At 37.1% G+C, this 27,911-nt stretch overlaps 1 protein-coding gene across 1 annotated transcript in view; it reads left to right on the top strand.

The window, feature by feature from the left end:
* The window catches only part of NAALADL2 (N-acetylated alpha-linked acidic dipeptidase like 2), a 1,631,204-nt gene that overhangs the window by 376,542 nt on the left and 1,226,751 nt on the right, over positions 1 to 27,911 (top strand). The gene's annotated exons all lie outside the window — the stretch shown is intronic.

The following is a 27,911-nucleotide window of genomic DNA, read 5'->3' as shown; positions in this document are numbered from 1 at the left end:
ATGTAGCCATAACATTGTTCAGATGTTTTTTCATCTACTTGGTGTAATAAAGGCTAAATCTTAGAAGTGTTTTAACATATTGGTGGAAGAATTTCCTCTGTCCGTTGTTTAAATGAAGTTATGTATTAGGGTTCTCCAGAGAAACAGAACCAATAGAATATATAGGAAGATATTATTATGAGGAATTAGATCATACAGTTATGAAGACTGAGAAGTCCCACAATCTGACATCTGTGAGCTGGAGGCCCAGAAAAGTGGGTGATGTAGTTCCAGTCCTCAACTTACCTCTTAAGTTGAGGTAAGCCAGTGAGGTAAGTCTTAGTCTGGGTTTGAGGGCCCTAAAATGATGGGGCCAATGGTCTAAGTCTCGGCTCAAGTCCAAGGACCAGTGAACCAGGAACATTGATGAGCAAGGTCAGAAGTCCAGTGTTCTAGCTTAAGCAGAGAGTGAATTCATCTTTACTCCACGCTTTTGTTCTATTTGGATTTTCAACAATTTGGATGATGCTCACCACCTTGATGAGTAGAATCTTTACTCAGTCTACAATTAAATTGTTAATCTCTTTTAGAACCAGTTTCATAGACACACCCAGAAATAATGTTTTTCAGCTATCTGTGCATTCCTTATCCCAGGCATGTTGGCACATAAAATTAAATATCACAGACTAAGTCCAATCACATATGCATTTACTTATATGCATATATGTATATGTACATACTAACAAACTATGTTCTTAGATATATTACTGGTATATCTATTAATCTATTTTCTTCCATATTTCAAATATTTAAGGTGGGATCAAAGGTGACATATTAGAATATTCCAAATTGTTTTTTCATGTTGCTACACCTTTTGTTTTATATTTTACAATATGATTCATACTAGGTCATAAAAATTAAAGCACAGAAAATGAAATTTGACATTCCTATATTGTCAGTTTCCTCTAGAAACATATTTTTTCCTGCTATAAGAACTATCATTCACCCTTTTGAAAACAAGTATAAATTTCCTCTGCTTTTTAATATTTTTAAATTTCTCTTTTAAAAATTATTTAAAATAGCTAACAGTCTTTATCCTGCATCTAAATCTTATTGTCAATTGTCCTTTCTACTGAAATAAAAAATCTGCTTTTCAAGTAACCAAAATTAAAGATATAGAGGTCTTCACATTTTTCCATAAGACAGAAATTATCTTTACCTTTCTATAAATTTTACAATAAAAGATATTAGATCTCCATTTTTATAAACTGTATGTCAATGATAATGTTTTTTTATGAGCTCATATTTAGAACAGGAAATAATCTGTTCTGTCATATCTGTCTGGACATTCTTAAGCAGAGCCCAGTTTATATGTAAAAACATGTACATACATATACATGTATGTGCATGAAGTGACCTGTGCAAATAATGTACAAGTTTGCCTCTGAGGAATGCTATCACTGTGAGTTCAAACAAAGGAAATAAAAGGTGATATTAGACTTTACCAATATTCACAGTGCCTTCCAATTTTAAATAGTAACTACTATGTGACGAAAGAGTGATGTATAATCACTGTTTGATCAGAATCAACAAATATTAAGATGGTAAATTGGAGGAGTGACACAGCACTGCATTAGAGGTCTGAGGCCTGGAATCAAATTCTATGGTAACTTGGGTGATTTTGTTACTTCTCATCTATAAATAGTAGGATTAGAATTATTACAGATTAGTGGATCTCATGTATCAGTGAAAAAGCAATTCAAAATACTAGTTAATAATTTAATAGGTTATTTATATTAAGGAATGCATAAGTGATATTAGGAAACAAATATTTTTATTTTACTTTTTTTACATACTTAAAAATTGTTAACTGAAGTACTTTTGATATTCTTTTTTCCACCTTTTCCTAAGGTACATTTTATAATCAAATTCTTTCATTAAAAGATGATAAGCTTCATAAATTTCTATCTGGGCCTTTTCTGAACCATCATTAGTTCAGAACTTAGTCTAAATTATTGAATTTCTTTTGTTGTTCAAATATTTGAGTGTCTATTTGTATCACTTTGTTCATTCACTTATTCATTATGCTTTTAAAATTAAAGTTATTTTGGAAACCCAGCACTTTGTTGTGTGTCAGGGATATCAGTAAGAGGCAGAATCCCTGATGTCTGGTGGAAAGATACAAACATATAAAAATACTTGAAAGACACAAATATTACAGTAAAACCAAATCATAATTAGAATACCTCTACATCTGTCTGAGGAAGCTGGATAAGGCTTTAAGATAGAGGCAACTTGTCCTATTACCAAATAAAAATTTTTTATTGAGTGCAATGTAAAGTTCTATCCAGGACCCAGTGTAGTACTAGGAACATGGTTGTTACTAAATGAGGAAAGAATGGGGAGGGTAATATGCTGACATACAGAAGCATATGAGAACATGGCTTGCTGAGGATGCAGCAAGTAACTGGGTGTTGCTAATACATAGGTGCATGAGATCTGTTGAGGGAATGGCCAGTAATGAACATCAAGTAGCTTGGAGCCTGATTCTTAGAGTTTTGTATTTTTTCCCCTAAGATGGTTAGATTGTATCCTACTCACAAATGAGAACCAGTAGAAATTTGCCAATAGGAGAGCAATATCTCTGACCCACACATTTATAAAGGTTCCTGCAATAATGTTACAAGAGAAGACACTGCTGGAGAGGTTGTTGTAACAGCATAAGAGAGAACAAAGCTCTAGTAGAATTTTGGAGCAAGTTTTAAGAGAAGTAGAAAATTCCAGAGACATTTCTAGAGAAAAACTGACAACATTTATTACATGACTGACGAGGTTTAGAAAGTGGTGGAGAAATAGGAAAAGATGTCTTAGCCCATGCATTTACACAACTTATCTATACTCTTGTTAAACCCACATAGATAGAAGTTAGTTTAGGTGAAGGGACACTGAGACAGAGGACACATTTTTTTTGCCCTTGTAAAACTCATTGCCTGGTGTTTCTCCCAGTGAGATTTTAGTTCTGATGATCATAATGTTAATTAATGAATGTTCTTGATAGATAGCCTAAGACTCAACTCTGATAAAATGTAGAAATTAATCAGTTGGTCAAATATGATTGCTCTCTTGACATCTTTAATCTTCAATATTTTGATGTCACTGGGCTGGTATACTACTCTCTTTTTCTTCCTAAATGACTTAGACTATGAAAATACCTGTGCAGGACTTTTCAAGAATAATTTGTTATTGCATTAGAGAGAAATAGAAATGTATTACCCCCCAGATTTTTATTGCAGTTGTTTTTGAATATTTGTAGATTGGAATTGAGTAGAGAGGATGTTAATTAGCATGCAGATTTTTTAATTGTCTATAATAGGAAACTAATTGGTGTTTTCCTTAAAGAATGAATTTAAGGAAATGTGATTTGAAAAGTGTAGTGTTGTTAAATCGCACTGATCCAAGTAGTATAAACTATTTATTGAGTAAAATAAGCAGTTTTGATTGTTTAACTGCAGGTTTCATTCTGGGAAACCAGAATTAAATGGTGGTAATAATTATAATACTTAATACATGAAAGCTCTGACCTAAATCTGGGTGTATTTTTATAAAAATTAACTCATTAAATGATGTGAACCGAATTCTGCTCCTCCATCATCTGCCCACCACACCCTTTTCATCACCCTACCTCCCCTGCTCCCAATACAATTCATCTAACCCACAGTTTCTTACCATTACAATCCCTCTGCCTTGCAAGTAGCAGCTCTCTTATATGGGATGCCACAAATAGGTACAACTGTAGACTAAGATCATGGCATCTGATCCCATCACTTCGTGGCAAATAGATGGGAAAACAGTGGAAACAGTGGCTGACTTTATTTTGGGGGGCTCCAAAATCACTGCAGATGGTGATTGCAGCCATGAAATTAAAAGATGCTTACTCCTTGAAAGGAAAGTTCTGACCAACCTAGACAGCATATTCAAAAGCAGAGACATCACTTTATCAGCAAAGGTCCGTCTAGTCAAGGCTATGGTTTTTCCAGTGGTCATGTATGGATGTGAGAGTTGGACTATAAAGAAAGCTAAGCACTGAAGAATTGATGCTTTTGAACTGTGGAGTTGGAGAAGACTCTTGAGAGTCCCTTGGTCAGCAAGGAGATCCAACCAGTCCATCCTAAAGCAGATCAGTCCTGGGTGTTCATTGGAAGGACTGATGTTGAAGCTGAAACTCCAACTTTGGCCACCTGATGAGAAGATCTGACTCATTTGAAAAGACCCTGATACTGGGAAAGATTGAGGGCAGGAGGAGAAGGGGACGACAGAGGATGAGATGGTTGGATGGCATTACTGACTCAATGGACATGAGTTTGAGTAAACTCCGGGAGTTGGTGATGGATAGGGAGGCCTGGCGTGCATAGGGTCTCAAAGAGTCGGACATGACTAAGCAATTGAACTGAACTGAACTGAGCTGAGGCTACCTTCTGTGGCATCCGTTTGGTCTACCAGAAACTCATACCTTCTTGCCCATACCACATGGTGGAAACATAGCCTGACCCACTGGTATGTCCTGTCTTAACTGTGCTATCTGTCTCCAATTCTCTTTTGCTGCTGCTTAGGCTCTGAGACATATCTGCTGCCCAAACAGACATCCAGCCAGGAAATGAAATGCCTGAATCCTGTTCTTAAAGGCCCATCATATAATTTCATATAATTCTCAGTGATATCTTTACATCCTACTCTTGGCTTTAAGGAGAGATAACAGCCTCCCATTATGAACATTGATTCCTCACAAGGGAAAGTATTTCATGACAACCCTGTCCCTTTACAAATTCTACAGAGAAGAGGAAGTAGTGGCTAGTGGTTGCCTCCTTTTAGTAAACGCATGTCTCATCCCTGCTGTAGGTGACTCACAGATCATTCTCTTTTAAATGTGAAATACTTATCACCTTTGATAATTCTGCATCAGAAGGAAAAAGTCTCACAAAACATCTTGTTGCAGGTATATCCTTATATACATACCTACACACAAAATGAACTCTGGACACTTTTAATTATCCCAATCAGAGAAGTAATAGAAAAGTAAGATTCTAAATAATAAAAGAACACTTTCTCAGAGAGCCATAGCTTTCATTTTGCCCGAAGTGGAAGATTCAAACCTTAGAATTATATACAAAGTTGGTTTAATTATTTTTAAAAATTTGGTTGTTTTGTTTTTCATTTCAGATTTCCTAAATGGAAGAGCTAGACTGCTCTATGCTCATACATTGAGAAATGGCAGCTGTCAAAAGAAATGGGTGCATGTTTAATGGGCACATGTTTTCCTACCGTCTCCTAGTGTCGCTATTATGAGTATAGTGTGTTTCAGAAAATGGGAAAGTCTGTAAGATAACTCTTAGTGGTTTTATTAAGATAATTCATGTATTTCAATTTACCTATTTACAGTGTATAGTTCAGCAGCTTTTATTGTATTCAGAGTGTGTGACCTTTATCACAATCAATTTTAGAATACTTTTCTCACCTTCCCCAAATTAATCCCATGCCCAGTAGCAATCACTTTCTATTTCCTCATCTTCCCAGGCTCTGGTAACCATTAATCTATTTTCTGCCTTTGTAGATTTGTCTGTTCTGGACACTTCATAAAAATACAGTCATCCAATGTAGAGTCTTTTGTGATGGGTTTGTTTCCCTTAGCATATTATTTTCAAGGTTCATGCATGTTGTAGCTTGTAACTCATAGCAATAACTCATTCATTTTTTATTACTGAAAAAATAATTATAAATACATTGTAAAGACTCTGTTGCAAGTTGGGTTTCCCATAAAGAAGTTTAGAGATGGAATTAGGCATGCAAAAGATTTATTGGTGAGTAACATCTGTGAAAGGAAAAGAGCAGAAGCAGGATTGTATAGAGAAGCCCTCTGACCACACTGCACTTCTCCCACACGGGTCTCCCAGAGCAAATATCACCCAGTGGAGTCTTTCACTGGGAGGAAATGCTAGGCTCTGGTACCACTGCTTTGCTTGGTGATTGGCCAGGGGCTGTCCTGAGAATAATCTGTAAGCTGAGACAACCACACTCCTTGCCCATTGGCAGCAAGTCCTTTATTAAAGATCAATCTAGTATCACAACTTTCTAACTAACGTGGCTAAAATATGCATCCATTAAAAAAAAGAGCCTCAGTCATTTGAAAGTACTCTCTGAGAATGCTGGAATAAAAATAAGCCTCCCCTGCATATTCATTTGTTGCCTTTTCTACCTCAGCAGTTAGAAAGCAGAGGCTATTACCTTACTTTTTTTTTTTTTTAATCAAATGACCATGGTAGATTCATGTTGATGTATGGCAAAACCAATGTAATATTGTAAAAAACAGCAACAACAACAACAAAGAATAATTTACAGTGTTGTGTTAGTTTCAAGTGTACTTGACTGAGGAAATTGTCAATGTAAATTGACTCTGTGTGTATGTGTGTATATGTGTATTATATATATATATATATTCTTTTCAGATTCTTTCCCATTGTAGGTTATTACAAGATACTGAGTATAGTTTCCTGTGCTACAATAAGGTCCTCGTTGTTTACCTGTTTTATACATAGTAGTGTATACATATTAATTCCAAGCTCCTAGTTTATTCCTCCTTCCCTTCCATCACCCTATTCCTTTTTGAGTCAATTTGCTTCAAGTAAGAATCTTTACACACAGTGGGAGCTCAATAAATACCATTGATTGACAGAACTAGACAAGCAAAACAAATATTTCTTACTTGGACTTAAAATCTTCTTTTTTGGCACAGAATAAAAGAGCCCCATAATACATATAGTTCAGCACCAAGGTGTTCTACAGGTTTACAAAGTACATGTGAAAATTGGCCTGAGGCTCTTGAGTGGCTTCCTAAAGGGTGTGCAACTAGATTAATGATACCAGAAATAGAAACCATGATTCTATGCCACGTTTACTGCTCCCAGCACACTGACAGACCTCATCGGCAGTGAATGCCATGGTTAGGTAACAAGCTTTAAAAAACTCACACCTTCATTACCACTGCAGCTCCGTAGCTCCAGAACTCCTACTTATTGCAATCTTATGAATGACATTGAACCATACGCTCCATCCAGTCCCCAGGCACCAGAAACGTTCCTCAATTCCACGTACCTCATCGTGCACAGGGAAACTAATCTGTACTCCCTCAGCCATGAAATTTGCCACTCCAAACGCTACATATTCATAATTTGAGAATCTGCAACGATGCTTTGTAACTGACAGATGATCTAATCTCTAGGCACATATTGCTTTTGATTTTACTTATTGAAGATGGAAGAGATTTCTCTCATTTCAATGATGGATCTTTATATACTTCTTATGAATCATGGTGGCAGCATGATAAAATTAAGACATTTCATTGATTCAGTTGTGAAGGACTTCATTGCTTACCATGGATGATAAACCTGCATCGTTTGCACATACTATACATATTTAAGAACATATTTCATTTCAGAGTACACAGCACACTATGTGATCATAGACAAAAGCTTTTTAAAATTTTTCACTTAAATTCCTTTGGGGCAAAAACAATAGAAAGAACTTTGGAAAATAGTGGGAAGCCATATGTCATCAGGAATTAATTGAAGTTTATTGCTTCATACACTTTAATTTCAATCACGATAATAATAAGTAAAGTAACTTTGTAAATTTGTCAACTATAATTTTTCCAAGGGACAGAATACTGCAATCTTCTCCTTGATTTCTTATACACGGGCTTAGATACTACTGTCCTACCTCCTTGTAAAGACTTTCTCTATGAGATATAGATTAAATTAGCAGAATATTTTGACTAAAACACACAAGTATTTCATAGTTTTAAAAAATTATCTGTTTACTTACACTGGGTCTTAGTTGCAACTCGCAGAATCTTTGATCATTGTTGTAGCATGTGCAATCATGAGTTGTAGCATGTGAACTCTTACTTGTAGCATGTGGAATCTAGTTTTGGCCAGGGTTTCAAACGCGGGACCCCAGCATTGGGAGCGTGAAGTTTTAGCCACTGGACCACTAGGGAAGTCCCTCATAGTTTATTTTACTAACATATAAAAAGTTATGATACAATCCTTTGCCAAAATGTTCTTTTTTTGTTCTAACAAAAGGACATGGTGGAAATTAATAAATAAAACAAACTCCAGCTGCTCAACTGAATAAACAGTTTGAAAATATGGAAAAAAATATATTTACACCTAAAAGATTGTTAACTATTAGACCCAGAAAACCAACAGTACATTTTCTGAAGATAATGAGAGTCAAATGCACTTAATACTATCCAGTGTAAGCCCAAGAACACTAGGCTGTCAGGCTGTCTAGACAGCTGTCTGCTGTCAGGAAGAAATCACATAGTCATTACATTGCAGTATTCTTTCTGTGTTGATGAAATTTTGATTTCCTGAAGGACTGAAAGTGAAAGGAATGAAAAATATAGCAAAGGATATCTTTGCTCTCAACCTGTTCTGTTGAATGTGGAGCTTGGTCCATTCACTGTTTCTGCAGTTTGCCCACCTTGCTTCCACATGGGCCTGGATATGCATACTATTCTGTCTTCCCTACATGCTTCAACAGCCTTCACATTCAGTTCTCTTGCGAAAAGCTGGCAGATGGACTTCAAGGAAAATCAGAGTTATCTTTTGAATGCCAGAAAATCATCTCAAAAAATGCACATATACTACAGTAATATTAGGAATGAATATATGTATCTTCTAGAAATGGTATGGTACTGGCATTCCATGGAGAAGGAAGTGGCAACCCACTCCAGTATTCTCGCCTGGAAAATCCTGTTGACCAGGGAGCATGGCAGGCTACAGTCCATGGGGTCTCAAGATCGAACACAACTTAATAAATAAACCACCATCTCTGGCATTCCAGGGTTATGTCAATTGCACAACAGTTCAGCCTATGTTGAGTGAATATTTACTATCTGCCTATTGGTACTGTGTTGGTCATTAATACTGATTCCCAAATAGACATTCTGTACTCATTCTGTTCAGAGGAATGTTGAACCCTGTTCTCAATGCCATAGTCTAAGTGTTATATTTCCCAAGAGAAGGTCTAGAAATTATCATAAATGATTAAAGGGGATATTCAGTGTGGTCAAGATAAAACTCCTCTGCATATAATCTGTCTTGAGGCATGTCTTCTATTGTATAGAATCAGACGGAACCATAGAGAAGGTATTGTGAGTTATAATGACAAAGAGCCACATTTGAGCTAAGCATGAGGAAGAACTAATTCAAAGTTATAGTGTTTCAACTTTAATATAAACTGTTTTTATTTATTCAACATGTACTTACTAGGGCTACTTTGCATTACATCCTGTTGTGTGTGTGTGTATCTATATATTTAATAAAGAAAATGCAATGGCAACCCACTCCAGTACTCTTGCCTGGAAAATCCCATGGGCGGAAGAGATTGGTAGTCTGCAGTCCATGGGGTTGCAAAGAGTCGGACACGACTGAGCGACTTCACTTTCACTTTTTACTTTCATACGTTGGAGAAGGAAATGGCAACCCACTCCAGTGTTCTTGCCTGGAGAATCCCAGGGATGGGGGAGCCTGGTGGGCTGCTGTCTATGGGGTCGCACAGAGTCGGACACGACTGAAGTGACTTAGCATATATACATATATATATATATACACACACACACACACACACACTATGTTGGGCTTCCCAGGTGGCTCAGTGGAAAAAATCTGCCTGCCAGTAGAGGAGAGACAGGAGATGCAGAAGGCATATGTTCAATACCTGGGTCAGGAAGATCCCCTAGACTAGGAAATGGCAACCCACTCTGCTGTTCCTGCCTGGGAAATTGCATGGACAGAGGAGCTGATGGTCCTATGGTTGCAAAGAATCAGACATGACTGAATGACTGAGACCGTCTCAAGTCCTGTTCTGTGTGTGTGTGTATTTATTAAAGACTATGTAACCTTCCCATTCTTGGAAGCAGAAGATGAGTTAAGCAAAACGATGTATGCATTTGCTGGTGGTGTAGAGAATGGATTCCTGTATTGGTTAGGCAATTGGACCAAATGTCTCCTGTAGTCTCTCACAGAGTTGAGTTTCAGTGACCCCATAGTATATAGATACTAGTAAGAAAGACAGTATATGTAAGGACCATAAGTGAGGTATAAAAATAAGTTCTGTAGGATTTAGGGGAGAGAAAAAGTAAAATTTAATATAAAATAATATAAGAAAGTGGTATAATGATAAAATGGGGGATTTGAAGGAAACCTTCAAGGGTGGGTAAAACTTAGTGTAAAAAGAAATATAGGGTATAGGAAGGGGGGACAAAATGAGTGAAGAGTCGAACAGACAAGTGTCTGTTGTGCTTAGGAGAGATAGTACTAAACATCCTGGCCACAATCATAATTTTTGTGGAGGAATAACAGGGACTTAAGCTAGAGAAACAGGCAGGATCTTTGCATGATGGAGAGGGAATGATTCTGGTCTCCTTTATGGACAGAAGGAGAAAAGAATACCCCGCGTGTGCATTTGTTCCTTAATACAAAATTTTGTGCCCCAGGAGCACGTCAAGGTCAGTATTTTCTTTTCCTAACTTCATTGAGACTTTACATATACTTGAGTCTTTTCTCCTTGTAGGGAAGTGTGAGAATAGATATTCTTTTTTTTTGTTTGTTTGTTTGACTTTCAGCTGCTTTGGTTGGTTCACTACTGAGATAACCATTCACTCTATTCAAGCTGTAATATTAAAGTACTAGATCACAAACAGAGCTTAAATAACAAATAGATGATCCAGAGAATGACTTTACTCCTCATTGAAAACAAGGTTACGCTTTAGTCAAGGATCTTCTGATGAGACACAGTTCAAATACTTGGAAGATAGAGAGGGAATGAATGCAAAAGTGGTACGTATTTGTGTGTGTGTGGGTTTAATAGATTAGTTCTGTTGATTTTCAGTGGCCCTTTTCCTATTACATTGGCTTTTATAACATGTCTAATGTGCAAAAATAATTCCAATATTTGCGTTGACACAAATGACACAAGATGAAACATGTTACAGAAATCTTTGTGTTTACACGTATTTATAGATGTGTTAAATACATATGTTGTAATTTGTTTGAACTACTCACCCAGTTGAGCAAAAATGAACGTAAACTAGGCAATGAAATGAATGCATTTTACAATATTTAAGATGAAGGTGCTTGGTATCTCTTGGCTGGTTTTCTGTATTTCTTAATTGCATCCATATTGTGTTTTCATGTAAAGACGACCAGAGCATAGAGTTGGCTAAAAACTTTTATAATGCCATCTAATAGAGTCAACATTGTTTTCCATGCATATATTTGAAAATTTTGCATTATTTAAACATTTACGCCTATGGAAAATGTCATGCTTAAGCATAAAATGGAAAATATAGTTTTATGACTTCTCACTTGAAAGTCTTAGTTCAGTTCAGCCTCTCAGTCATGTCCTACACTTTGCAACCCCATAGAGTGCAGCATGCCAGGCCCCATGTCCATCACCAACTCTGGGAGTTTACTCAAACTCATGTCCATGAGTCACTGATGCCATCCAACCATCTCAGCCTCTGTCATCGCATCAGGTAGTCAAATATTGGAGTTTCAGCTTCAGCATCAGTCCTTTCAATGAATATTCAGGACCGATTCCCATTAGGATGGACTGGTTGGATCTCCTTGCAGTCCAAGGGACTCTCAAGAGTCTTCTCCAACACCACAGTTCAAAAGCATCAATTATTTGGTGCACAGCTTTCTTTATAGTCCAACTCTCTCATCCGTACATGACCACTGGAAAAACCATAGCTTTCGCTATATGGACCATTGTTGGCAAAGTAATGTCTCTGCTTTTCAATATGCTATCTAGGTTGGTCATAACTTTTCTTCCAAGGAGTAAGTGTCTTTTAATTTCATGGCTGCAATCACCATCTGCAGTGATTTTGGAGCCCCTCAAAATAAAGGCTGACACTGTTTCCACTGTTTCCCCATCTATTTCCCTTGAAGTAATGGGACCAGATCCCATGATCTTAGTTTTCTGGATGTTGAGTTTTAAGCCAACTTTTTCACTCTCCTCTTTCACTTTCAGCAAGGGACTCTTTAGTTCTTCTCTGCTTTCTGCCATAAGGGTGGTATCATCTGCATATCTGAGGTTATTGATATTTCTCCTGACAATTTTGATTCTAGCTTGTGTTTCATCCAGCCCAGCATTTCTCTTGGTGTACTCTGCATGTAATTTAAATAAACCAGGTGACAATATACAGCCTTGACGTACTCCTTCCCTGATTTGGAACCTGTCTGTTGTTCCATGTCCAGTTCTAACTGTTGCTTCTTGACTTGCATACAGAATTTTCCACAGCTTTTTGTGATCCACACAGTCAAAGGTTTGGCGTAGTCAATAAAGCAAAAGTAAATGTTTTTCTGAAACTCTTGCTTTTTCTATGATACAGCAGATGTTGGCAATTTGATCTCTGGTTCCTCTGCCTTTTCTAAATCCAGCTTGAACATCTGGAAGTTCACGGTTCATATTCTGTTGAAGCCTGGCTTGGAGAATTTTAAGCATTACTTTGCTAGCGTGTGAGATGAGTGCCACTGTGCAATAGTTTGAGCATTCTTTGGCAGTGCCTTTCTTTGGGATTGGAATGAAAACTGACCTTTTCCAGTCCTGTGGCCACTGCTGAGTTTTCCAAATTTGCTGGCATATTGAGTACAAGACTTTCATAGCATCATCTTTTAGAATCTGAAATAGCTCAACTGGAATTCTATCATCTCCTCTAGCTTTGTTCTTAGTGATGGTTCCTAAGGCCCACTTGGGTTTGCATTCCAGGATGTCTGTCTCTAGGTAAGTGATCACACCATTGTGATTATCTGGGGTATGAAGATCTTTTTTGTATAGTTCTTCTATGTATTCTTTCCACCTCTTCTTAATATCTCCTGCCTCTGTTAGGTCCATACCATTTCTGTCCTTTATTGTGCTCATCTTTGCAAGAAATATTCCCTTGGTATCTCTGATTTTCTTGAAGAGATCTCTAGTCTTTCACATTCTGTTGTTTTCCTCTATTTCTTTGCATTGACCACTGAGGAAGGCTTTCTTATCTCTTCTTGCTATTCTTTGGAACTCTGCATTCAAATGGGTATATCTTTCCTTTTCTCCTTCGCCTTTCACTTCTCTTGTTTTCGTAGCTATTTGTCTCAACTGGATGGAATTACTTACTAGAGTTTATGGAATGACTGTAGTCTTTGTTTCCTTTCTTGATTTGTTCCATTCAGGCTTCTCTGAACTCTGGTTCGAATGTTTTCCTGATGACCATTAGGATTACTTTTTTGCATGAACAACCTAAAGGATGGTGTCCCAAAGTTGATGGCCATTGCACTCCACAGTGAAGCATTATGACTAAACCCTGGCCAATCCTGACCCTTTGTAGATCTTCATCTGTGGGATTAGATAGAGTTTTTTGCATTAGTCACAATCAGATAATGTGCATTTTCTAGCCCTGGATGACTGCCAATCTCTAGATCAAATTAAACCTAAGATCTTTTTTTCTTTACACTTCCACAGGGTTTTCATATATTTAGTGTAATACGTTAGTGAGTGCTAAAGTTCTCATATTTGTTTCTTAAGCTCCCCTGGTTGGATACTTCAGGATACTTCAGGATTATCTGTCTGGCCCTGAAATAATGGGAAGCACCAAGCAGTGTTCCCATTAATTAAACAGTATGCACCAACTCAAAGCTTAGACTTTTGCTCCAGTTCTCAAGGAAAAACCAAACTCAAAATAAATAAACAAAACCACAAAACTGAGCGGAATGATTAATATATGTGAAGCATCTCATGTATGTTATGCTATTCATTTTCATATTATTGGGACATTTTTTTGTTCTCTTTTCTCAGTTTCTTAACCTTGATTTCTGTCATATCCCTCTTCAACTCTTCATGTACTAAGGCCCTCACTCTACCTCTTTACCCTGGTATATTTGCTTCATAGATTTATTTTTGAACTGAAATTATTTGTTCATTTTGTTGTTGCCATTCTCCCATTCTGGAGTATAAGCTCCACAAGGAGAAGTCTTTGGTTTATTTCTATATTCCATGGACCTAGAATCATGGCAGCTCCATCATCAGAACTGAGCTGATATTTGTTAAGTAATAAGTATCTTATCATTTATCATTCTCCTTAACTTCCTGCCTTCCTATTGTATCTAGTCTGTTTCCTTTCCTTTTGATTGGAAAATTCTAAGACTTATTTAAAGTCAGTTTTTTAGCATCGTTAAATAAAAAACTATATACAACATTTTAATATTTCCAAAATAATATTTCACCATTACTATAGTTATAGTCACCCAACCTGAATCATCTTGTTATATAGGGATGATTTTAAGAAGAAACAAATGCTGAATAAAATTCCTTCTTTATTTTGAATCTTTCAATCATACTCATTTAATTGAGGTTTTACATACTTTACAAAGGTATTATGATAATTAACGTCTGTTTAGTCATTTCAAAATAATAAGGTGCCCTGAACTCCTAAGGGAAAAAGAGTTCTATAAATGTACACAATTAGTATTATAGTTTTGTCATATGTACAACCCAGAGAGAAAATACCTATTCATACTCACAAGGGTATTATTGAGATTAATTAATTATGTTTACAAAGCAGCCAGAATGAGGGAGAAACACATTTTCTTTGCTAGTTAAAGTGCATTTCAAAGGTAAAGAGGCAAAGTATGTTTGCAGTTTAGAGTTATGTACTTATTTATCTTGAAATTTCATATAAATTGCTGTTTTTAATACTTGATCTTCTCAACCACATACCAGATCCCAATATTTTTCCACTTCTTCTATATTTGAGCAGACACAATTTGACATTTTGTTCTTACAAAGTGGAAGTAACTGGTCAGTGTATAACATATTATTTCCTCTTTTCAAAAGTGATCTTATTCTGGAAAATATTAGCACTCTCTTCAGTTCAGTTCAAGTCAGTCACTCAGTCATGTTGGACTTTTTGAGACTCCATGGACTGCAGCACTCCAGGCCTCTGTCCATCACCAACTCCCGGACTTTACTCAAACTCATGTCCATTGAGTCGGTAATGCCATCCAACCATCTCATCCTCTGTCGTCCCCTTCTCCTCCTGCCTTCAATCTTTCCCAGCATCACGATCATTTCAAATGAGTCACCTCTTCGCATCAGGTAGCCAAATATTGGAGTTTACGCTTCAGCATCAGTCCTTCCAATGAATATTCAGGACTGATTTTCCCTTAGGATGGACTGGTTGGATCTCCTTGCAGTCCAAGGAACTCTCAAGAGTCTTCTCCAACACCACAGTTCAAAAGCATCAATTCTTTGGTGCACAGCTTCATTTATAGTCCAACTACCACATCCATACATGACTACTGGAAAATGATAGTTTTGACTAGATGGACCTTTGTTGGCAAAGTAATGTCTCTGCTTTTTAATATGCTGTCTAAGTTGGTCATAACTTTTCTTCCAAGGAGCAAGCATCTTTTAATTTCATAGCTGCAGTCACCATCTGCAGTGATTTTGGAGCCCCCCAAAATAAAGTCTGTCACTGTTTCCTCATCTATTTGCCAAAAAGTGATGGGACCAGATGCCATGATCTTAGTTTTCTGAATGTTGAGCTTTAAGCCAACTTTTTAGCTCTCCTCTTTCACTTTTCTGAAGAGGCTCTTCAGTTCTTCTCTGCTTTCTGCCATAAGGGTGGTGTCATCTGAATATCTGAGGTTATTGTTATTTCTCCCAGCAATCTTGATTCCAGTTTGTCTTCATCCAGTCCAGCATTTCTCATGGTGTACTCTGCATATAAGTTAAGTAAGCAGAGTGACAATATACAGCCTTGATATACTCCTTTCCTGATTTGAAACCTGTCTGTTGTTCCATGTCCATTACTAACTATTGCTTCTTGACCTGCATAGAGATTTCTCAAGAAGCAGGTGAGGTGGTCTGGTATTCCCATCTCTTTCAGAATTTTCCACAGTTTGTTGTGATCCACACAGTCAAAGGCTTTGGCTTATTAGCCAAATAAAGCCGAAGTAGATGTTTTTCTGGAACTCTCTAGCTTTTTCCATGATCCAGCAGATGTTGGCAGTTTGATCTCTGGTTCCTCTGCCTTTTCTAAATCCAGCTTCATTATCTGGAAGTTCATGGTTCACATTCTGTTGAAGCCTGGCTTGGAGGATTTTAAGCATTACTTTGCTAGCGTGTGAGATGAGTGCCATTGTGTGGTAGTTTGCATTCTTTGGCATTGCCTTTCTTTGGGATTGGAATGAAAACTGACCTTTTCCAGTCCTGTGGCCACTGCTGAGTTTTCCAAAGATGCTGGCATATTGAGTACAAGGCTTTCATAGCATCATCTTTTAGAATCTGAAATAGCTCAACTGGAATTCTATCATCTCCTCTAGCTTTGTTCTTAGTGATGGTTCCTAAGGCCCACTTGGGTTTGCATTCCAGGATATCTGTCTCTAGGTGAGTGATCACACCATTGTGGTTATCTGGGTCATGAAGACCTTTTTTGTATAGTTTTTGTATAGATCTTTTTTGTATAGTTCTTCTGTGTATTCTTTCCGCCTCTTCTTAATATCTTCTGCTTCTGTTAGGTCCATATGGTTTCTGTCCTTTATTGAGCCCATCTTTGCATGAAATGTTCCCTTGGTATCTCTAATTTTCTTGAAGAGACCTCTAGTCTTTCCCATTCTATTGTTTTCCTCTATTTCTTTGCATTGATCACAGAGGAAGGCTTTCTTATCTCTCCTTGCTATTCTTTGGAACTCTGCATTCAAATGGGTATATTTTTCCATTTTTTCTTTGCCTTTCACTTCTCCTCTTTCTCAGCTATTTGTAAGACCTCCTCAGACAAACCATTTTACCTTGTTTCATTTCTTTTTCTTGGAGATGGTCTTGCTCCCTGTCTCCTGTACAGTTTCGCAAACCACGGTTCATAGTTTTTCACGCACTCTGTCTTTCAGATCTAATCCCTTGAATATGTTTGTCATTTCCACTGTATAGTCGTAAGGGACTTGATTTAGGTCATACCTAAATGTCTAGTGATTTTGCATGCTTTCTTCAATTTAAGTCTGAATTTGGCAATAAGGATTTCATGTCATTCTGGTCTTGTTTTTGCTGACTGTATAGAGCTTCTCCATCTTTGGCTGCAAAGAATATAACCAATCTGATTTCAGTATTGACCATCTGGTGATGTCCATGTGTAGAGTCTTCTCTTGTCAGAAGAAGGTGTTTGCTATGACCAGTCCGTTCTCTTGGCAAATTCTGTTAGCCTTTACCCTGCCTCATTCTGTACTCCAAGGCCAAATTTGCCCATTACTCCAGGTGTTTCTTGACTTCCTACTTTTGCATTCCAGTCCCCTATAATGAAAAGTACATCTTTTTTTGGTATTAGTTCTAGAAGGTCTTGTAGGTCTTCATAGAGCCATTCAACTTGAGCTTCTTCAGCATTTTCTTAGTCCTGTTTTAATTTTTTTTCCTTTGTTGACATGTTATAGTTTATTTTGTCCTTTGAGTATGACTTTTGCAAAAGCCATTAAATTTTGACATTTTTATATCTAGCCAGATGTTGGTGTGGTCCTACAGTTTTGGTGCTTTAGGATGAGTATGACACTTCAGATACTACCTTTCAATTGAGTGGGTGTTAAGATGTAGACTCTGAGAGGATGAGACACAGGCTATAGTCATGTTGCTTTCCTGCCATATTTATTTTGTTTTATGCTGTTGGAGGACTTTGAAATTGAACCTAAGCATTCATGAATTTTTTAATGGATTTTTAATGGATTTAATGAATTTTGGCGCTAAACTTTGTCAGAGTTCTTTACTTCCATTGTCAAGTTTGCCTCCTGTTTACCTCCTTCAGTTCAGTTCAGTTCAGTTCAGTTCAGTCTCTCAGTCGTGTCCGACTCTTTGCAACCCCATGAATTAGCAACATGCCAGGTCTCCCTGTTCATCACCATCTCCCAGAGTTCACTCAGACTCATGTCTGTCGAGTCCGTGATGCCATCCAGCCATCTCATCCTTGGTCATCCCCTTCTCCTCCTGCCTCCAATCCCTCCCAGCATCAGAGTCTTTTCCAATGAGTCAACTCTTCATATGAGGTGGCCAAAGTACTGGAGTTTCAGCTTTAGCATCATTCCTTCCAAAGAAATCCCAGGGTTGATCTCCTTCAGAATGGACTGGTTGGATCTCCTTGCAGTCCAAGGGACTCTCAAGAGTCTTCTCCAATACCACAGTTCAAAAGCACCAATTCTTCAGCTCTCAGCCTTCTTCACAGTCCAACTCTCACATCCATACATGACCACAGGAAAAACCCTAGCCTTGACTAGACGGACCTTAGTGGGCAAAGTAATGTCTCTGCTTTTGAATATACTATCTAGGTTGGTCATAACTTTTCTTCCAAGGAGTGTCTTTTAATTTCATGGCTGCGATCACCATCTGCAGTGATTTTTTAGCTCAAAAAAATAAAGTCTGTCACTGTTTCCACTGTTTCCCCATCTATTTCCCATGAAGTGATGGGACCGGATGCCATGATCTTCGTTTTCTGAATGTTGAGCTTTAAGCCAACTTTTTCACTCTCCTCTTTCACTTTCATCAAGAGGCTTTTTAGCTCCTCTTCACTTTCTGCCATAAGGGTGGTGTCATCTGCATATCTGAGGTTATTGATATTTCTCCTGGCAATCTTGATTTCAGCTTGTGTTTCTTCCAGTCCAGTGTTTCTCATGATGTACTCTGCATAGAAGTTAAATAATCAGGGTGACAATATACAGCCTTGACATACTCCTTTTCCTATTTGGAACTGGTCTGTGGTTCCATGTCCAGTTCTTACTGATGCTTCCTGACCTGCATACAAATTTCTCAAGAGGCAGGTCAGGTGGTCTGGTATTCCCATCTCTTGAAGAATTTTCCACAGTTGATTGTGATCCACACAGTCAAAGGCTTGGCATAGTCAAGGAAGCAGAAATAGATGTTTTTCTGGAACTCTCTTGCTTTTAGTACTATTTTTTTAGTAGATTACAGCAGACTCCTCTCAGTTAATATTGATCCTTTTGTCCTAATTTAGTGCACATTTCACAGCCATTGGTTGTGTAAAGGCACAAGGATTTCATGATTTGCTGTGGTTTATTTCTTCCAATATCCAGTTAGTTAACTGGTATCAAAAGGCCAGGGCCCTGGTTAGGAGGAGCTCTAGTTGAATTAGCATCAAGCCACCATCTGATTATTTTTGCATGATCCCTTGCTTGGCAAAAAGCATTACAGAAAATGTAAAATTAAATTTGTTACTCTTGTGCATTGAGGATGATTAATCTATTCTGTATTTTCCTTCCAGAACCCTGAGTTATCTGTCCCTCTATGGCAAGTAGCCCAGAGGTTTTTAGGGTTTTCAATTTTGTTTTGGAAAATGTTTGCTTGGCTAATATTGGAGAAGAAACTTAGGAAAGATAATACATCTTGATATGGGAAAAATAGGTATAAAACTGAATTTTAAAGTTATATAAAAGGCATAGGTCCATGGTGTGTCAAAGAAACATGAGGTTTATCTGAAAGGTTAGTTAAGGTTATGGCCTTCTATATTAATAAAGCCAAAGGAATGTCACTCAGCTTCCGTCCTTCTACGCTCAAGGTACAAAAATTAAATTAGCTACTTCTCTAGTGCCTTATCACATAAATACAGATATTCTGGTGTGAAGTTAGGACATCGGCTAATTACATCATTGTGATTGTTACATGATATATAAAACACAATTCTATAGATTAGCAGAAAATAAACTAATGGGTTAATATATTTGGTTTTATATTGCTGTAAGAACCCATGAAGAAATGAAATGCCATCTTTGGGGTTAAAGTTGGATTTGTGTTCTTTAAAGATAATGAAATTTTTAGATTTTCTTTTCCTCCCTCCAAACTGACAAAATATTTCACAAGTTAAGGGAAACATTGAAAGTGTAATGAAAACACAATACCCAAGACTGCTTAAATCATCTCATTTATTTACATTTCTAGATTTTGCAAAACTAAATTATTGAATTTCATCATTGTTTTGACAGAGCCATGCTGAAAAGTAATCTAGTAATTCTTCGAAGGTGCTTTTAGCTAGAGCTAAAACTACAAAGGCTAGAGGGTTAGAAATACACCTCATTTAACACAGGGTTTCACAAGAATGTGCTTTGTTCTCTTGACCTCCAAACTGATGAAAGATTACTTTGTTATTTTTAACTTCTAAAATAGAAGACGGAAATGTATCATCATATACACTTACAATAATTTTTGCATCTTTACAGATAGATAAATTATTATGTCATTATCCTCTTGTTCTGTGGTATGTACACTTATTTGCTTGGCTAGTTGGGGTATTATGAACTTATTTATATTCATTAAAATAATGTCACTCTCTCCTGTAATGAAAGGTACTATGTCTTAAATCTGAATATTGATTTTTTTTTAATGTAATGTAGAAAATAAGTGTACATATATGCAACTTTGAAGCTGTTGGAGATATATTTGTCTGAAAAACTCTTATCACATTACATAAAGATTATTTGAAGTACAATCCAGCTTTTGTGTAAAGAGCCTATGTCTGCTTTTACTCTTTGTATTGCAAAGCATAGTTATTTATATCAAGTTGTCCCATGATTTGATCAATATCCCAGGTGGTTCAGTGGTAAAGAATCCACCTGCCAATGCGGGAGACCCAGGAGATGTTGGTTCAGTCTCTGGGTCAGGAAGATACTCTGGAGGAGGAAATGGCTACCCCCTCAAATATTCTTGCCTGCAAAACTCCACGGACAGAGGGGCCTGGTGGGCTACAATTCATGTGGTCACAAAGAGTCTGACATGACTGAGTACACGCTCACCACAATAGTTAGCACAGTGGTGGATGGAATGAAATAATCTTTTGTTGAATAAATGGGTTAAAGATGTGAGAGTAAATTCAGAAGTAATATTGAAAGTTTGTCTTGAAAGGAAGAAAGCATTAAAATTGAAGTCATTGAGCAATTTTAGCAAAAGTTGGAGGGTTTAAGGTATTGACGTTCTCATAGTAGAGAATCGCACATTTCATTGAGCTCTCTTCATTAACTGGACCAAATGTGATACATTGCTATGCTCAGGCAGACATGTCTGTGTTCAGCTGGGGAATAATCCTTTATCTCTGAATTGCTAAATGATTAGTCTCTTGTTTGCCATGAACCTTATGGTCTGTATCCCTTGTTTAAGCAATTAATCATGTACTGCTTTGCAGTGTTTCCTCGGTTGTTCCCTTGTTTAGTGTGTTTCTGTGTATGTGTGTGCATGTGTTGTGGATCTCAGTCCTTGATTGTATGCTCTGAACTCATAAAACATCAAATATATTGCTGATTTGATAGTATTTTGAAGAATTCCAGAAGAGACTCGTTGCTATAAACTAGGATAGAACAGTATAATATTCATTCAAAGAGTTACCATTTTATAGTTATGAGAAAAGACAGCCTATATGAGTTGACCCCTAAAAAGAAAGAAAACATAAATGAAAACTGTGGAAAGAACTGTGAATTAGTCATTATTAATGGGGGTGGGGGAGGGCTAATACAGTAATCTGCAAGACCTTATCACAGCACATTGTATTTTAAGTACCCAAAATTATCAAAACTTTGGAATATATTAGTATATCAAGGGAGTCTGCTTATCTAGGCATATCTGTGATCTATCTCATTTCCTGCATCTGTTAAGTTGATTAAGAGAAATGTGTAGTGTTTGGTGACAATGAAGAATGGGTGAGATAAACAGCACAGCTGAGGCATATTGCATTTGCATATTTAAGACTCATTAAAAATTCACTTTAGACAACAATATAAAGAAATGTGACTTTTCATAAATTTCCATGAGTCAAAGTGTCTGGAAAGGCAGCCTAGAAGACGGAAAGGAAGTCAATGTAAACATGAATGGAAGAAAATGATTGTTATAGCCACAAGTGTGTGGTATTAGAAGCAAATTTAAACTGTGCTTAAAAAGATAATCACAAATGAATAGATGAATTGTACTAGAAAATCAGCAAAAACTAAATAATTTAAAATTTTCCCATTCTTAAGTAATTCAGAAGTAGCTCACTGAACAAAATTACAGACTGAGAATTGTTGGAAAACCACAGTTATTAATGTCCATTTTATCCCTGGTTGTTGTTGTTCAGTTACTAAGTCATGTTCAATTCTTTGCATCCCTGTGGACTGCGGCATGTCAGGCTTCCCTGTCCTTCACCCTCTCCCAGAGCCTGCTCAAACTCGTTTCCTTTGAGTTGGTGATGCCATCCAACCATCTCATCTTCTTTTGTCCTCTTCTCTTCCTGCTTTCAATCTTTCCCAGCATCAGGGTCTTTTTTGGTGAGGCAGCTCTTCATATCAGATGGCCAAAGTACTGGGGCTTCAGCTTCAGCATCAGTTCTTCCAATGAATATTCAGGGTTGATTTCCTTTAGGACTGACTAGTTTGATCTCTTTTCTGTCCAGGGGACTTTCATGAGTCTTCTCCAGCACCACATTTGAAAGTATCAATTCTTCGGTGCTCAGCCTTCTTCATGGTGCAACTCTCACATCCGTACATGACTACTGGAAAAACCATAACTTTGACTACGTGAAATTTGTCAACAAGGTGATGTCTCTGATTTTTAGTAAGCTGTCTAGGTTTGTCATTGCTTTTCTTCCAGGGAGCAAGAAAATTTAATTTCACGGCTGCAATCACTGTCCACAGTGATTTTTGTAGCCCAAGAAAATAAAGCTTGTCATGGTTTCCACTTTTTCCCCATCTATTTGCCATGAAGTGAGGGGACCCAGTGCTATGATCTTGGTTTTTTGAATGTTGAGTTTGAAGGTTTGACTGATTTGATCTCCTTGCCATCCAAAGGACTCTCAAGAGTCTTTTCCATAGTTAAAAGGCATCAATTTTCTGGCACTCAGCCATCCATACATAACTACTGGAAAGATCCATATTTAATGTCATATTCTCCATAACCCCATGAATATTATGTATTATATACAAGAAAATATCAATATGCCCATACTATTTTAAAAAGTCTTGCAATAGTATGAATTTTTGGTTACACATAAATGAAATACCTGTGGAACTAGAGAAAGATTTTTCTACAAGTAAGGAAACATCTAAAGAAATTGTTAGTGACCATATTGGCACATCAGATAAACAGTTTGATAAATCAAGGATTGATTTAAAAGATATTTTCCTTATTGTAATTATTGCTTGTCTTTCACTTGTATAAACTTGCTTGATTTAGGAAGTCTTTATTTCTACCCCTCAATGCACTACATAGTCTTTCCACTTATGCTACTCAGGTTCTAGTTCTCACTGAGATCTAATAATGCTGCTAGATCTCTGTCTCATTGTAACAACTTCCTGCTGTTGCTATGCTAGATCCTGGATTCTTCATCAGCCTATTGCCATAGCTCTGCCCAAACTTCTGTAGATTATCTGTCAATTAACTCCTTTGTGTGAGCTGTCTGTCAGAACCCTGAATGACCCAAAGGCAAATAGCAGTGATGAAGAGAAACATAGTGCCCATGTTGTTCTCTCAGTTCTTGCTCCATTTGGAGAATAGGAGAATGAGACCTTTCAGAAGATTTTGACATTGAGAAGTCTTGGGTGGATGCATTAGGAGAGTGTCTTCAGAGTCTGCATAACTTAACTGCATGCATTAAAAAAACAAACAAACAAACAAACACCTAAGCCTAAGGGCAATGTTAGAGTCACTTCTTCCAAAACCTGCTCCTCTGTAACATTTAAAAATATTGTCCTCAGAATTCTGTTGTGTTAACATAGAATTCCAAGACCAAGTCAAAGCTTAGGCTAAGAATTCTGTTTTTCCCATTTTTCTGTTCTTAGATGGATAGTGCATGACCTATCTTATATGGCAGTTTTCTTGCCATTTGGTCAGTCCCTTTTTATCCACACAGGTATGATGTAGACAGTATAGCTCCACTCAGTACTGTCCTCCCAACAGCTATCTAACACAGCAAATGACCTATATTTGGTTTGACTATTACCATTTTCCATAAATTTGTCCCTTCTTATCATACTTAAAAAAGAAAGCTAGCTCCATCCCTTGTTCAATTTTAAAAGTTTCCCCCCAAGTTTAGGACCTTTCATTGTGTTGGCATTGTATTATATTATAGATTTATTTAATATCTCATATCAGTTACCTTCATATGTGACTAAGTCTTCTTTTAAAAAAAACAAAAAACAGTTAAAGTTTCAAAGTTAAAAACCAAACCTGATGATTCAGAATAAGGCATTATCTACTCTTAGGGAGTAAAGAGTAATATCAAGCATAGCTAGAATGTTCATTTCAGTTTGGCCTTACTAAACTAAGACCTTTTTGCCTACAGTATCAAAAACTTTCAGTTTAAATTGCCAGCTTAAAGGGCTTGCTAATGCTTTAAAAAAAAAAAAAAAAACAGCAGACATTTGGATTGATTTATGTAAGATAAAAATAGTTACTTTATATGATAAAATGTGTCACAAATATTGAAATATGATGGTTCATTTTGAGTCAATGGAACTACTGAAATTTTAAGGTGTCTACAAGGATAACAATGTCCTTAAGTGCATAAGTCCTTAGTATATCATGATGGGTATAGATTTTTAGAGAAATAAAGAGTATCCCAATTTATTTAATTTTGCCATATTCTTTTCTCTTATAAGACAGAATAATTTATCAGTATTGATATAAGATGATTTATCATAATAATCATATGAATTATCTGGTAATTTATTTCTTCATAATTAAATTCTCTCCATTGGTCTTCATATATAAAAAGTAAGTGAAATGGCTTTAATTTTTAACTATACAAGCCTATTAGAGACTAGTTGTAATGAAAAACCTCTGGTGAGAATTGAGTTAATTCAAGTATTGAACAATAGGCTTTTTGCAGTATATTCTATTGATTATTTTATTCACTTTGACTCAGAAAACACTTTCTAGATAATAATTTATGGCAGTCATCATGATAATTTCTTGGTAATATCTGTGAATAAGACACAAATCACCACCAAAGCTATGGTCAATGACGTTATGGTCAATGACTTCTGGATTATGTCATCCAGAAGCATTGGCTTCTTGTACGACATTTTAGCAGTAAGTGTAGTTAGTCCTTTCTTTCAGTTATAAAACAAAATGATAAAATATAACATCAGATCTAAGTATTTTTGAAAATTTGTTGATTTGATGAATTTTCTTCTATGGTTAGCTTTTCATAAAGAGAATATAATTTCAATAATTATATAAACTAAGACTCTTTAGACAAGGCTGTGGTCCATGTGATCAGATTGGTTAGTTTTCTGTGATTGTTTTTTTCATTCTGTCTGCCTTTTGATGGAGAAGGATAAGAGGCTTATGGAAGTTTCCTTTGGGAGAGATGGACTGAGAGAAAAACTGGGTCTTGTTCTAATGGGCAAGGCCATGCTCAGTTAATCTTTAATCCAATTTTCTGTTGATGGGCAGGCCTGTGTTCCCTCCCTGTTGTTTCACCTGAGGCCAAAGGATGGTGGAGATAATGAAGATAATGGTAACCTCCTTCTAAAGTTCCCATGCTGAAAAATGTCAGTTTTTCTTCCAATCCCAAGGAAAGGCAATGCCAAAGAATGTTCAAACTACTACACAATTGCACTCATCTCACATGCTAGCAAAGTAATTCTCAAAATTCTCCAAGCCAGGCTTCAATAGTACGTGAACTGTGAATTTCCAGATGTTCAAGCTGGATTTAGAGAAGGGAGAGGAACCAGAGGTCAAACTGCCAATATCTGCTGGATCATCAAAAACACAAAAGAGTTCCAAAAAACATCTACTTCTGCTTTATTGACTACACCAAAGCCTTTGACTGTGTGGATGACAGAAAACTGTGAAAAATTCTTAAAGAGGTACACCTGACCTGCCTCCTGAGAAATCTGTATGCAGGTCAAGAAGCAACAGTTAGAACTGGACATGGAACAACAGACTGGTTCCAAATCAGGAAAGGGGTACATCAAGGCTGTATATTGTTACCCTGCTTATTTAACTTCTATGCAGAGTACATCATGAGAAACGCTGGACTGGAAGAAACACAAGCTGGAATCAAGATTGCTGGGAAAAAATATCAATAACCTCAGATATGCAGATGACACCACCCTTATGGCAGAAAGTGAAGAAGAACTGGAGAGCCTCTTGCTAAAAGTGAAAGAGGAGAGTGAAAATGTTGGCTTAAAACTCAACATTCAGAAAACTAACATCATGGCATCTGGTCCCATCACTTCATGGAAAATAGATGGGGAAACAACAGAAACTGTGACAGACTTTATTTTGGGGGGCTCCAAAATCACTGCAGATGGTGACTGTAGCTATGAATTAAAAGATGCTTACTCCTTGGAAGGAAAATTATGACCAACCTAGACAGCATATTAAAAAGCAGAGATATTACTTTGTCCACAAAGGTCCATCTAGTCAAAGCTATGGTTTTTCCAGTAGTCATGGATGGATGTGAGAATTGGAGTGTAAAGAAAGCTGTGCACCAAAGAATTGATGCTTTTGAACTGTGGTGTTGGAAAAGACTCTTGAGAATCCCTTGGACTGCAAGGAAATCCAACCAGTCCATCCTAAAGGAAATCAGTCCTGAATATTCATTGGAAGGATTGATGCTGAAGATGAAACTTCAATACTTTGGCCACCTGATGCAAAGAACTCACTCATCTGAAAAGACTCTGATGCTGGGAAACATTGAAGGCTGGAGGAGAAGGGGAAGACAGAGGATGAGATGGTTGGATGGTATTATCAACTCAATGGACATGAGTTTGAGCAAGCTCTGGGAGCTGGTGATGGACAGGGAAGCCTGGCGGGCTGCCGTCCATGGGATCGGAAAGGGTCCAACATGACTGAGGCACTGAACTGAAGACTCTTTCGTTTATATTGAAAAAGGATTCATATTAGTCTTGAGGTTTTTTTGAGTCTTATCACATAAAACACAAATATACATAATCCAACTGGATGCTTTTATATCTGCATAGGATTAATTTGTATTGTGCAGGTTGAAAGATACACTTGACTCCATTCAGATTCAAAACAGTACTACATTTATCCACAAAGAAATTATTTGGTTTAACAATATCTTTCCTTTTATGAGAAGGAAAAATAAAGCTTGAAGTAACTAATGTTAATATAATGACTGTAACAGTTACAGTTGCTGATCAACTGGCAAGAATGTGAGAAGTCCAAGCCCCAAAGTTGCAAGAAGCCCAGTTTTTAATAGTTGTGGATTCATTTTCTTCCTTTGCAAAGTAAGTTCAGTTCAGTTCAGTTCAGTTCAGTCACTCAGTCATGTCCGACTCTTTGCGACCCCATGAATCGCAGCACACCAGGCCTCTCTGTCCATCACCATCTCCTGGAGTTCACTCAGACTCATGTCCATTGAGTCCGTGATGCCATCCAGCCATCTCATCCTCGGTCGTCCCCTTCTCCTCCTGCCCCCAATCCCTCCCAGCATCAGAGTCTTTTCCAATGAGTCAACTCTTCACATGAGGTGTCCAAAGTACTGGAGCTTCAGCTTTAGCATCATTCCTTCCAAAGAAATCCCAGGGTTGATCTCCTTCAGAATTAATAACTGAGAATTTTTAATGTTATTACTTAAATATGCTATAATATTGTGCCTAGTTGTTTGAGTATTTGTGTATTATTTCCTGACATGTTTTTATATCCCTAGAATAATCTAATACTGGAGAAGGAAATGGCAACCCACTCCAGTATTCTTGCCTGGAGAATCCCAGGGATGGGAGCCTGGTGGGCCTCTGTCTATGGGGTCACACAGAGTCACACACGACTGACGTGACTTAGTGGCAGTAACAGCAGAATATTCTAATGTGAAAAAATTGGCCTTTGTCCATCTAATGGAGAAAAAAACT

Source organism: Capra hircus, chromosome 1, assembly GCF_001704415.2.
Source record: "Capra hircus breed San Clemente chromosome 1, ASM170441v1, whole genome shotgun sequence".
Lineage (NCBI taxonomy): Eukaryota > Metazoa > Chordata > Mammalia > Artiodactyla > Bovidae > Capra > Capra hircus.
This window is presented reverse-complemented; position numbering and strand designations above follow the sequence as displayed.